General features: G+C 39.0%; 1 protein-coding gene across 1 annotated transcript in view; it reads left to right on the top strand.

The window, feature by feature from the left end:
* The window catches only part of OXCT1 (3-oxoacid CoA-transferase 1), a 129520-nt gene that overhangs the window by 27462 nt on the left and 87979 nt on the right, over nt 1-14079 (top strand). The gene's annotated exons all lie outside the window — the stretch shown is intronic.

The following is a 14079-nucleotide window of genomic DNA, read 5'->3' as shown; positions in this document are numbered from 1 at the left end:
TGGGACCAGCTTATAAAAGTCCTTTGGTCCTTGAACGAAATACACCTTCTTGGGTGAAATACCAAGTTGAATTTATGTACATAGAATACTAGGAAAATTGTAAATTCTGTCAGGAGATGTTCATTATTTTCCTGTGGTAGACACTGAATTCCTTAATGGAGGAGAGTAGTACAAGTGATTGCTTTGATGTTACATTCGGAGCTGTTGAATTCAGGCACTCAGTGTTTGGAAGAGGCTTGAATAATACTAGAGCCTTCCTAGGGTTAGGGCTCTGGGGTGGAAGTAGGTGCTTATATAAAAACGCTGCCATTTTGGTTATACATATTTGAACCTCAAAGAAGACTTCAAATGATTCTCAAGTTGAGGCTTTGAGGATCTTCTTGGAGCCAAATTTTAAGGAGAGTTTGAGGTAGCTTTCCCTCGGGAGTGCTTTGTAGGACCCACACTTTGTGATCTGGAAATGAGAATATATATTCCTGATTTTTCATGTGTTGTACGTGGCATCTTTTGATTCATACATACCAAGGTATTGTTTCATGGAGGTAGTACAGTGTATTTTTGAAACAATCGAATGTTAAAAGTTGTGTTCTGCTCTTGTAAAGGATATTATTTTTAAAGTGCTGAGGGATGTGGTACTTTTAACTTAGGCATGGTGGTTTCTTTTGCAATGACTTTAGTATATTTTGTGCATTTAAAATGGATAATGTGGCTTATTCTTTTTACGTGATCTGTTTTTTATTTATTGAATCATCTTAATGTCATGTCCATGGCACACATCTGTAGTATTAGTGAAGAAAGGCCTATAACATAGCTTAAAATAATGAATAGTTTAATACTATTGATTTTATGTACTTCTGTAAAGCTGCCAGAAACCAGTATTTATTCCCTGAGTACAGAAGGGCCTTATGCATCCTGGCTGAAGTTCTTTTAAAACTTTTTTTCCTATTACAGTCTGATTCTTTTCAACCAAACTTATTTTTTATAAGAGCAGAAAATGACCTTGTAATGTCTAAGAATCATAGATATTAGAAAAGAGAGGCTCCTTTTGGCATAAGGGGAGAGCAAATCCTCTAACTGAGCCTGCCAATATATCAATAATAAAGGCTCCCCTTCTCTGTCCTGGAACAGAAATCTCTGATCTATCACAGAACTCTTTCCTGGTAGGCCCAGAAGCAGCACATTAGGGTCCCTTTAAATACAGTGCTGCAGATAGCCACTCCCAATTGACTGCACTCTCCAGTATGGTAGCCACCAGCCACATGTGACTTTTAAAATTTAAAATAATTAAATAAAACGCAAATTCAGTTTCTCAGTTGTGCTCGTCTCATTTCAAGCCCTTACTAGCTGTGTGTGGTTAGTGACTATTGTGTTGCTCTGCACAGACACAGAATATTATAATTTGAGGAAGTTTCACTGTACAGAGTTGGATTGGAAGGATCGAGATGAAATCTATATGTCATTCTAGTTTAGGAACGTGAGCAAAACGGCTGTTTAGACAATAGGATTATTGCAAGCCTACCCACTTTGCATGATCATAGTAGAGGGCTCCACATGCCTGTAGATTAAATTCTAAGAACTGTGCTCTCAAAAGTCGAAAATATTTTGGAATTTTGGGGGTGGTGCCTAGTTTGGGCATTTTCTGATATGAAAACTCTATTTTGACTTTGTGACTTTTATAATTATTCTGAGTCTAGTGAGTACCCTGGCCCTCTGGCTCCCTTGTTCTGTGCTGTGCTCTATGCATGCCATTTCCTGCACTGACCTCCAGGGTTCTGTGATTCTTCTCTTCTCTAGCCCTATCTTGATGTATTTTATGGTGGTCCTAGTGGGATGAATGATTATGAGCTGGTCTCCGAAATGTAGCATTTAAGAGAAATCTTCAGAGAGCATTAAATTATCTGCATATTCTTCTGTATGCTAAATATTAATAATAGCTACCATGAATCAAGCATTTATTATGTATAATGATAATGCCATATTCTTTACGTGCATTATCATTTGTTAATTCTCACAATAGTCCTGCAAGGAATCATAATTATTCTTATTTTTCAGATGAGGAATTTAAAGCACAGAGAGGTTAAGGTATATAACCGATGTCACACAGCTAGGTAGAACAAGGATAGAACCACAAAAAAACTGATCCAGGGTATCTGCTTTTTTCCATTGTCATGAAATGCTTCCATATCATATATAATGATGACATTTCAAATTCTTGAAACATTGAACCTCCAGAGGTAGTCCATTTCAATGCTAACTATTAGAATCAAGCAGGTAAGGAGATTTTTTGCTCAACTTATTCTTCTATCCAAGGCTTTTCTTGCCAGTTATTCTGATTGTAGTCTTTTTTTCTTCTAGTATCATCAACCTTAGAGATGGCTTTGGGAAAAGCATCATCCTTTGATCAATAGCCATATGGATTCATTCAGTTTTTCTCTTGGATTCTGTTTATTCTGTTGTATAGCCTCTTTGATCCTTATAGCTTTTCACATATTTCCCTAAACATGATGACTAGATGTCTATTCTAGGACAGTTGTATCTTCAGCAGTGGGAACTATAACAGCGACTACATCCTATATTTTAGACAAAGACTAATTTTTTTAGAACTCTTTAGCTCATTTTGTTTCCCTTAGAGATAAGGGAATGGAGGACTTTTCAGTTGTTGAATCTGCGTTAGAGCCTGTCCTCTGAAGCTCTGTGCTGGCATCTTCCTGCTCACAGTGCCACATGTTTTTGACCTTTCTTCTTGTTTACTTGAGTTTTAAAACTTGGGTTTTAAGGTGGGTAAAACGATAAATGTCCAAAATATCAATGATAATTCCCTTAACCATCTTAATTTTTTTTAATTTAAAATAAGGGTGGCAAAGGAACGTCCAAACTACCTCTTGCTTTTTTTTTTCATTTCTTCTTTAATTATGTAGTAATTAATTTACAGTAAATGTTTTATGTCAAGAAGTAAAGCAGTATGTTTATCTTGGATTGTGAAGAGAAAATCACATTGGCTCTTGACATTAATTATTTCTAGTGTCTGTAAAGGAGGAACACTAGTCTTTTTTGGAAAAGTTTTTCCTCTCAGATGTGTTCTAAGCAAACTTATGAGTTGTATAAAACTAAAGAGGTGATCCATTCATTATGTTGGTTTTTAATAAAACCAATGTGAATATTGCATTTGTGTTTCTTGAAACTTGCAGCCATTTGCATGCTTCTCCACAAAGTTGTGACATAGTCAATGCTGGCTGTATCTTTCTCCCCATCTTATGGAACTGGGTAGTTACTTAGGAAAAATAGTACACGTGGGTGCACATGTTGGCACACACGCCAGAAAAATGTTTCTCTTTTTAGCCCAGACAGTGTTATTTCTGGACCTCGCTCTCTTTGAGTGGGTGAAGTCTTCCCCTGATAAGCTTTCAAGTTTAAGTGCAAAACCAGCCAGGGAATGACTCTTGGGCGTTGCGTTACTTATGTATGACAAGGAGCAGCAGGGACTGTTGACTCTTTCTCTGGAGGAGTCTTGTTGTCTCATCAGCCTCTCAGCTGCCCATGAGGCCCTCTGCCGGTCTCCTGTGCACACATCCCGCCACCCTGGGTTTCTTTGGGAAGTGGCCTGTTTCTACTTTTTTTTGGGGGGTGGGGGAAGGAGCTTATAATAGAAAACCTAGGGGGAGGAATGAGAGTGCTTCACTCAGGAGACTGTTGATGCTTTGTCTCCTGCAAGCAGCCTGGCACGCATGTGCTGTCAGGAAAGGTCGTCTGACTCAGCCACTGAAGGCTGTCACGGCTGCCTGCGACTGAAATAACCTGGCTGGTTTGGTTTTCTTTGTGCTGTCAGGCTTGTGCCAGGACTGGTGCTTTAAGACAGCAAAGGCTTATGCAAGGTCCCTTCGACTATTTTAGCTAATTTCTGCCTTCAGTTAAGATAAGTATATTTATTATCATGACTTAAATAAGATTATTATATTTATACTATGGTATATTTATGTATTTGCCTATGAGAGAATTGGCTAGATTGTATGGTGTTTGATGCACACAAATATAATTTACCTGTAGTCTATGTGGTTTATGAAGCATCGTAATAAAAGGAACATCTGTGAACCCACCTGATGTAAGAATTAGAGGGTTACTCATGCTCATTTCCTTCCATCTGTCTTCCCACCAAAGAAAACCACTATCAGGAATATTGTGTTTATCAGTCCCTTGCTTTAAAAAAAATTCTGGGTTGTAAGGTATAGACATATGGAAAATTATTTTCCAAAGTGAAATCCTAAGAGCCAGGCTTTGGGAATTGTGACTGAGTGTTCTCTACCAATATCTGGCACGTGACATCTCCCCTTAGGAGATTAACCAGAGGAAAAGATCAGGGTACATCTGCCATCCTGCCAAGCAGACGTGTTGTTTCTGGTTGGTGGATGAGGAAAGGTAAGATTGCACTGCAAATGATAGTACAGATTTTTGTTTTTAATGTTTATTACGGAGGATGATGAACATACACAACAGTAAGCAGAGGACCCGGCTCCAGTGACTTTCAAACCACCGTCACTCCTGCCCCATCCATGTCCCCATCTCTTCACCTTCTCCCTCCTCCTGTATTATTTTGAAACAAGCACCAGGTAAAATTGCAATGACATTTTGAGGAAAGTTCACTGATCTCAGAAGTTCTAGTGTACCAGGCACTTTTCTAGGTTCTGGAGATGCAGCAGCAAAGCAGAAAAATCCCTGCCCTCAGATGTTCTGATGGTCTATCTTGATACCACATCAGATATTGCTAAATGTGAAGGAGGAAAAAAACATGAAAAGGGACATGAAGTGTCAGGGAAAGGAATTGAAATTTTACATAGGGTGGTCCGTAAAAGCCCTCAGTGAAATGAGTTCTGAGTAAAGACCTCAAGAAAGTGGGGCAACTAGATTTGCAGCTGAGGAGGGGAGCCCGACGGAAGGAGTAGTGCATGTAGAGGCCTGAGGAGGAGCGGCCGTGGTGGGCTGGAGAACAAGATGGCACTGTCTTCTCTAGAGTGCGAGGTCATAGGCTGAGGAGTCTTATGTGATAGTAGCTTTCTTGAGAGTGATGGCAATGTTTTCTTCCAAAGCTATGTGAGATAGGATTTCTATCTTTAGTGTGTTTTCTTATGTTTCCCAGAAGATGATTAGGCCTAAATCTGACATTAAAACTCTGAGGTGAATGGAGAATGTGATTTTGAGGTTGGAGTCTCCTGGCATTTGTGACACTCTGGCCTTGTTTGCAGAACTTTGTGTTGATACTGTCTCATGCATTATCTTAGCAGAAACGATCACACTGTTTGCTATTTCATTTTACAATAGAAGGTGGGAACATAGTGGATTTTAACCAGGTGACTTAATCACTTCAGTGGATCCCGTGAACATTTAATCCTCATTAAGCAGGCCAATTAATGTATCAATGTTTTAGAGACTTTGGCTATCTTGCTTCTTGCTTTAGAGAAATTGAAAATGCCTAAGGGATAAAAATAATTTCTTTCCTCATATTATTTTTATTCTTAATCTTTATATTGCTAATGGATTATGATACACAGTTTCAAAATCAGTAGAACTCGTAATTTTTTAAAGAGGCAGTAAAAAGAAAAAAGGCTGGTATAAATAGCTAAAAAATGAAGCTTCTAGCCATATAAGACAAATACTTCTAATCACGCTGAAAAACTTCATTTGACGGATCCAGTTTCAAACACACACGTCCATACATAGGCAACTGCTGCTCATGCCTGTGTGTGATTGATTCACACAGACATCTCTGATTGACACGTGGAGACATGATATTTATGAGAACTTGGCTGAAATCTCAAATTTGACATTCACTGGGTAAAGCTTAGTATGCTAAATGCCCTTCACTGCACTGTAGTATTTACCTGATAAAACTCTCTAACAGAATGAGGTCAGCAAAAACCAGTTTATCCCAAACTTCTTAAGTCTACCCACATGGGCCAGTTGAGCTGAAAACACTTGACTCAAGTTCTTTAACAACAAAGAAAAAAGGGAAGAGAGCTATTTGATACAACATGAAAAGAAGGAATACCTTCCTCCCACCAACCTGCCATGAGCCTTGAGAACCCTTGGTCCCAAGGCAGAACACCTTCTTAGGTGTTCACTTTTGAGATGGATGTGGTGAGTGATGGATATTGTTCACAGGGTTGATTTTTAGAGCTGTTAAATTGTATAATATCTTTAATTTACATTTATTTTCCTTATAGGTTTTCAGTTATACAAGTTTATTCATGCTTTTAGACATATCTGTAAATCCTATGCTACAAATTTAGCCAGGTTTAGAATGCTTTGACAGAAAAGATGATAATATCCTAACATAACTACACTAAATGAACTGATTGTTTCTACTTGCTTCAAAGTATTGAAGTACTTAAAGACAACTCATTCATTTCCTTAAATGTTCATGAAATGCTAGATTGATTTGAAAATATTTAGATGCTAATGAAGATATATTTAATGAAGACATATTGTAGTTGAATAGTTCAGCAAAATAACCTCAGTAACAGAATTAATGTTATGTTAATATTTGCTGTTTCTACCAAGGAAGCAGTAAAAATAAAAATATGGACTTTGGTGAATGCCCAGTGTTAACTTGTGGATTTGTTTTTTTGAATACTCTTGTAGATTACTAAACATAATTCTTAGCCTAATGACCGTAATACACCCAAAAGAATAGCAGAATAGATATATGGTTTATTGGTGATAAAAATATATTAAACAAAGTGCTAATCTTGACATTTTATATCTTGTTGCTTGGTAACAATGCTGCAGCTATGTGAGAGAGTTCCATTATCTCAGGTACAATGGACTTCATTGCATTGTAGGGTAGAAATGCCAATTACAGCAAATCATTTGTATGCCATTATCCTAACAAAATTTTGGTACTATTTCTTATTGTTAGTGAAGAGATCCAAAAAGAAAGTCATTTTAATAATATGTCCTCATTTTTTTTTGATGGATTGGTAAATTTTATTCTAGCTATTTTTGGCTTTTTGACTTTGTATCTATGTAATTTTTGAGGCTTCACAAATTTGTGTTTTATCAAACTCTACTATATAAATTTAGGCTTTAAAATGTCATTATAAATATGCACATTATAAGTGATGCTTCATTAGTTCTTATTGAGCATCTTTTATCTTTGCCCACCTAGATAGACAAGGGAGAAAAAATATCTGGGCAGAATTTTTTGCCTCATGAAAAATAGTTAAGGCATATTCCTTATTCTTCTCTAATACAGAACTTTCCTAATTTTAGTGCCTACCTCAGGAGATCAGTAGACAAGCCTTTTGAACTAGTGTGATTTGTTTTAAATGAAAGGCTGAGTCTTGTTGTATATAACTATATTTTTCTTCTATACTATTAGTTCATAATTATTATTATTATTTACAGCAAAGGTTGACAAAATACAGCCTGTGGCTTGGTTTTGTACTGCCAAAGAGCTAAGAATGCTTTTATGGTTTCAAAGGGTTGTTTAAAAAAAAAAAAAAAAAAAAAACTTGTGAGGAGGGGAGCCAAGATGGCTGACTAGAGAGACAGCTTTTTGGATCCTCCGGGCTGGAAGGTAGAATATTGGACTGAGGAAAGTGGAGAGCAGTCGCAGCTTAGGTGGATCACAGGGGGAGACAACAGAGACATCTGGAGACCCAACTGAGAAAAATTGCAAAACAGAGAGAAGAAGATAGAGAAGAGAAGATGGCGGGTGCAGTCCAAACCCAGAGAGGCTCCAAGCCCAGGAAAGGGGGCTTCTCCTCCCCCACATAGGTACCCTCAGTGAGCATCAGGACATAAAATATTTTGAAGGCATTTCCACCCTCCATGAGCACAGACACCACGGCTACACAGGAATAGTAGGGTGAACCAGTGATCCACAGGAGTTTGGGTATTCAAAAGGGACATTTTTCAGGAGATTGCCAAGAGAGATCGGAGTGCTGGCTATCTTACACCTAGACACTTCCTCCTCTGCACCCCCTCCAATCTTGGCATTTAAAGAGAGTAATTTTAGATTTTGGGCTGCCTGGTACCCGCAGCCCTCCCCCCATCGCAACTGTGAGAATACACTGAACCTAGTAGCACAGGAGTGGTGTGTCTCCATGGCGGGTGCGTGTTACTGGCCGAGCCAACCACTGAGAGCGGGGCTGCTGCAATTTGCAAGCTTCCTGCCCACGGGTGTTTCATGGGATCATGCACTGGTGGCTTAGGTGGACTAAAACTGGTGTCCCTCCCACCACGAGAGTGGTGCAAAGAGACACAGGGGAGATATATCAGTTCCAGACATGGGTGGCAAGGAAGCTCTCATGGACATATCCAATGGTAGAGTGTAGAGGGGCGCTGAGGAACGGAGATCTGTGAGTGCACCCATCCCCACCCCTGCTGGAGAACTACCATACTGGATAAGGGTGCAGCATTTGGAGTGAATTAACATAGCCCCTGGTTCCCACAACAACTGAATGCCTTGGGTGCACTAGCTGAACAGGAACAGTGGGTGCTCCCCCGACTCATTACATTATGGAGTGCAGCCTGAACCAAGAAACGTATGAGTGGCCACCTCTCCCAGGGAGGAGCCTGCCCCTGACAGAGGTCCCTGTGGGCAGATAGGCCTACCTTTCCCTCCTTGGGGTCTTGTGGTGGAATAGGCATGCACAATTGGGGATCCTCCCGCCTGCCAGTGTCCTGCAGAGATGCACGTTAGTGGGTCAGACAAATGGACTGAAGGGTAGGTAGTTCAAGAGTGGGTCTCGGGCAGTGATGGCAGAGTGCTGTGGAGTTATAGGGCGTGAATAGTGAGGGTGCCGACCCCACCCCACAGGGAAACTATGCTAGTGGAAAAGAGTGGAAAGAGCCTGGCCTCAAGCCTTAGATCTCAAGGGATTAGGCCACTTCCTTGGGAACAGTCTACCCGGCTTGGAGAGATTGCCCTGAACTTTATACTGGCAGCTTGCCCTAGTGGCCAGATAAGCAACCTCTGAGACCCACCTAGGCCCTGCAAAGCCTCTCTGGCTCTTGCAATCCAGCCACAATTTGTCTTGCTCCTACCCCTACCTCCGGGATTAGTGACCAAGCAAACCCCTGGAAGTTACAGGGTTCCTTCTAAAGCGTGGGGTATTCATATCCCCCACCTGGGGGACCAGAGTTTACCATGAGCACAAAAGACCATCTTGGCAGCTGACTCTTTCATGCAAACATCAGTCAATGACAGGGAGAACAACCTCGTAGCTAAACATAGCACCTCCAACTCAAGCACTCAGGGAGTGGCTGATTTGTAATCACAAGTACCACCCACCATCACCAAGATTAAGCTAGGGGTCCTAACTCACTACACACTGTTGGGAACAGGTGAAGACAGCAGGTCAGAGGTAACCAGAGAGGTACACCTAACCTGCTAGAACACCCCATAGGCAACTCAGGACCAGCACTCCTCTCCCTGGAAGACTCAGGGATTGATCTTTGGAGACCCAGAGACAGGCCCATAAGCCAGGCCTAGCACCCCCAGGTCTTCACTGAGAGGCCAGATGAGAAGGAATCAGCGAAAAAACTCTGGAAACATGAAAAATCAGAGTGAAAGGACACCCCCGAAAGAAAACAATAACTCCTTATCAATGGATACCAAGCAAAAGGAAAAGACTGAAATGACAGATAAAGAATTTTGAATATGGATTATAAGGAAGTTCAATGAAATACAAGAGAAAAAAGAAACCCAACATGAAGAAACCACAAAAACAATGCAGGAAATGAATGAAAAATTTACTAAGGAAAGTGAATTAAAAAAAAAAAACCAGAAATTCTGGAAATGAAAAATTCATTTAAGGAAATACAAGACACAGTGGAAAGCCTTAAGAATTGGCTAGATCAGCCAGAAGAAAGAATCTCAGAGCTTTAAGACAACACCTATGAAGTAAACAAGTCGGTCAAAGAGAAAGAACTGAGAAATAAGAGGAACAAATAAAACCTACAAGAAATATGGGATTACATAAAGAGGCCAAACATAAGAATCATAGGCATTCCTGAGGGTGAAGAAGAAAATACACAAAGTTTGGAAAACCTATTTGAGGAAATAATTGAGAAAAATTTCCCTGGCCTTGCTAGAAATCTAGATATCCAGGTACAAGAAATTCAGAGGGCTCCTGGGAGATTCATTGTGAAGAGGTGATCACCATGACACATAGTAATAGACTGGCCAAAGTAAACATGAAAGAAGCATTCCTTCGAGCTGTAAGGCAAAAACATCAGGTAACATGCAAAGGAAGACCCATCAGACTAACTGCAGACTTCTCAACTGAAACTTTACAAACCAGAAGGGATTGGGGCCCTATTCTCAGTCTAAAAGAACTAAAAGTAGACCTGACATTTGATCCAGCAATCCCACTATTGGTTATTTACCAAAAGGAAAAAAGACATTTTATAGTCGCTTGCACTTCAAATGTTTATAGCAGCACAATTCACAATTGCAAAGATGTAGAAACAGCTCAAGTGCCCATCAATACGTAAGCGGATTAATAAAATGTGGTGTATATATATATATATATATATATATACAATGGAGTACTACTCAGCCATAAAAAATGGTGAACTAATATCTTTTGTAACAACCTGGATAGAACTGGAGACCAACCTTCTAAATGAAGTATCACAAGAATGGAAAAATAAACACATGCATTCACCATTAAATTGGGACTAATTGATCAACAGTCATGTACACATATAGTAGTAAAATTTAATGGAATTCATGCAGGTGGGAAGGGGGAGGTGGGGATTGGTCAATTCATTCCTAATGGGTACAATGAACACTCTCTGTGTGATAGACACACTTAAAACTTTGACTCAAATTGTACTAAAGCAATTCATGTAACCAAAACGTTAGTACCCCCATAATATTCTGAAATTTAAAAAAAATAATCTTAAAAAAAAGGTTTATAACAGTGTGTAGCCCTCAAAGCCTGAAATACTGTCTAGTCCTTTACAGAAAAAAGTTTGCAGGTGCTTGATTTACAGCATCATTTCCATTTCTGTAGTGTGTATATATTAAATCACTCAGTATTATTTCTTAAAGGACAAGTGAATTTAAGTAGAACTGAAGTAATGATAACTGGTTTGGAGAGAATGAATGAAAAACTAAATAGAATAATATAAATTTGTGTAGATATAGTGAATTGACTGGCAGTTTGGTAGGCCTGCTTTTGGTGCAACCGTGAAGAGAGGAAGGCTATGTACAGCTATTTGTTTATCCAGCTCTAGGTGCTATGGCTGTTAAAAAAATCTCAATGCCTTTGTCAATAAATCTGACCTAAATATGATATAATTACATATAAATAGACTCATTTTATTTTGGAAGCATCTTGTCTTTTTGACTTATACTTGAGGGCCAGTTTCTTGCATGTACAAATGCACAGACTTGAGTGGTGGAGTGTTGGTGGGGAGGGTGATGGCATTGAGAGATACAGTATTTTGGAAGAGGAATCTATCTGACTTGCTCATGCCTTGGATGTGGAATGGTGGGGTGGAGGAAAGGTAGAAATTAAAATGACTCTTACACCTGGCTTGAACAATAGTGTGTCACTTACTGAGATGGAGAAACCTGGGAGGAATAGATGTTGTGGGAGGTGGGGATATGGAATAAAGAGTTCTGCTAGAATTGATTGGCTTTCTAGGCATTCACGTGGTGATGTTGCTTATGCAGAAGGACATGTATGTGCAGTGCTCCTAAGAAAGGTCTGGAAGGGAGTTATACATTGGGAATAATCCATATATATTTGATGAGTTAGGGTTATGGAATGGAAGAAACCACTTAGGGAAAGAAGTCCTGGGACTTAGTCCCAAAGAGTCTCATGTCATATTTTCTTTTTCATTTTTTGCAAACAGAATCTGAAATTAAGAATCCTAGCTTTGTGATCTTGGACAAATACCTTAACTTTAAAACCCCAGCTTCCTTATAGCATTTCCTGTCTAGTTGCCTATTTTGTGAGTCTATTCTGAGCATCAGTGGGGTAGAACATTTGAGTGTATTTTCTAAAGCTTTAAAGTGCTACATTCTCACCTTGATCCTTCCTGCTGCTTCGGCTAATAAACCTCAGATGACTGCAGTTGTTCTCACTGACCCAGTGATGACAACTATTGAACTCTACTGTGCATGTCAGCTGGCAAGGCATGCCCTCCATATCCTTTACCCTTCCAGAGTTCTTGAGATCCAAGAAAATCAAAATTCTGTAATGCCCCTGATTTCTAAAATCTTGGTGTATTATCAAAAAACTCAGCTAAATTGTTTAAAAAATATTGTTATCTGTAATCTTCAATAAATTAGCTAATATTTATAGTCCATATCATTGGCCTAGACAAAGAATTTATTTATGACTTAGAGCACCAAAGCAAATGGAACAAAACCAAAAATAGACAAATAAGACTTAATTAAACAAAAAAGCTTCTGCACGGCAAAAGCAATAACCAAAACAGTAAATAGACAACCTACAGAATGTGAGAAAATATTTGCAAACTATGTATCTGACAGAGGGCTAATATCCAGAATCGACAAGGAACTCAGCAAGAAAAAAACAACCCCATTAAAAATGGTCAAAGGATATGAATAGGCATTTTTCAAAAAGAAGATATACAAATGTGCAATAAACATATGAAAAAATGCTCAACATTACTAATCATCAGAGAAATGCAAAGTAAAACCACAATGAGGTACCAACCTACTGCAATTAGAATGGCCATTATTAAAACATTAAATAATTTAAAAGTGTGGATGCAGTGAAAAGGGAACACTTATACACTGTTGGTGGGACTGTAAATTAGTGTAAGCTCTGTGGAGATCAGTATGGAGATTTCACAAACAACTAAGAATAGATCTACCTGTAATTCCACTACTGGATATCCACCCAAAGGAAATGAAATCATTATATCAAAAGATACCTGTCCTTGTATGTCACAGCACAGTTCACAATTGCAAAGATATGGAATATGAGTGGGTAACAAAAATGTGGTATATTATACTATGGAGTACTACACGGCCATAAGAAAGAATAAAATAATGTCTTGTACAGCAACTTGGTTGGAACCAGAGGCCATTATCCTAAGTGAAGTAACTTGGGAGCAGAAAAATATATGCTGCATGTTTTCACTTAAAAGTGGGAGGTAAACTATTGCTAAGCCAGGACACAGAGTGTGGTATAATGGACATTGGAGACTCAGAAGAAGGAATGGTGGGAGAGGGTAAGGGATGAAAAATTACCTGTGGTGTTCATTCAGGTGATGGATGAAAAAGCCCAGATTTCACCACTATACAATATACGTATGTAATGGAATTCAACTTGTACCCCCTAATTCTATTACAATAAAAAAAGGAAAAAAATAATAAAGCCTATCAGAATCAAACTAAATATGTTGATACCTTACATCAAGCAAAAACTGTGATGACAAGGGGGATTATAATGGACACCTTGAAGAAAGGAAGGCTCTTACATATATTCCATTGTATTAGTTGGAGTTGTACACACTCAAAAATATTTTATCTTATTTTTTATTTCAGCATATTATGGGGGTACAATGTTTAGGTTACATATATTGCCTTTGCCCCTCCTGAGTCAGAGCTTCAAGCCTGTCCATCCGCCAGACGGTGCGCACCACACCCATTATGTGTAAATATACCCATCTCCTCCTCCCTGCCTCTCCTGCCTGACACCCCATGTACTACTATACGTGCACATAAGTGCTGATCAGTTAATCCCAATTTGATGTTGAGTACATGTGCTTTTTCCATGCTTATGATCCTTAGTAGAATGGGCTCCAGCTCTATCCAGGATAATACAAGAGGTGCTATGTCTCCATTGTTTTTTGTGGCTGAGTAGTATTCCATGCTACACATATGCCACATTTTATTAATCCACTCATGTACTGATGGATTTGGTTGTTTCCATGTCTTTGCAACTGTGAATTGTGCTGCTATAAACATTCTAGTGCAGATGTCTTTTTTATAGAATGTCTTTTTTTCCTTTGGGTAGATGCCCACTCAAAAATTGACCTCTTTCTGGCTTTATATTTTAAGTGAAGCATTTGTCAGTGATCTATTTTATCTCT

This window comes from Lemur catta, chromosome 12, assembly GCF_020740605.2.
Source record: "Lemur catta isolate mLemCat1 chromosome 12, mLemCat1.pri, whole genome shotgun sequence".
NCBI classification, from domain to species: domain Eukaryota; kingdom Metazoa; phylum Chordata; class Mammalia; order Primates; family Lemuridae; genus Lemur; species Lemur catta.
This window is presented reverse-complemented; position numbering and strand designations above follow the sequence as displayed.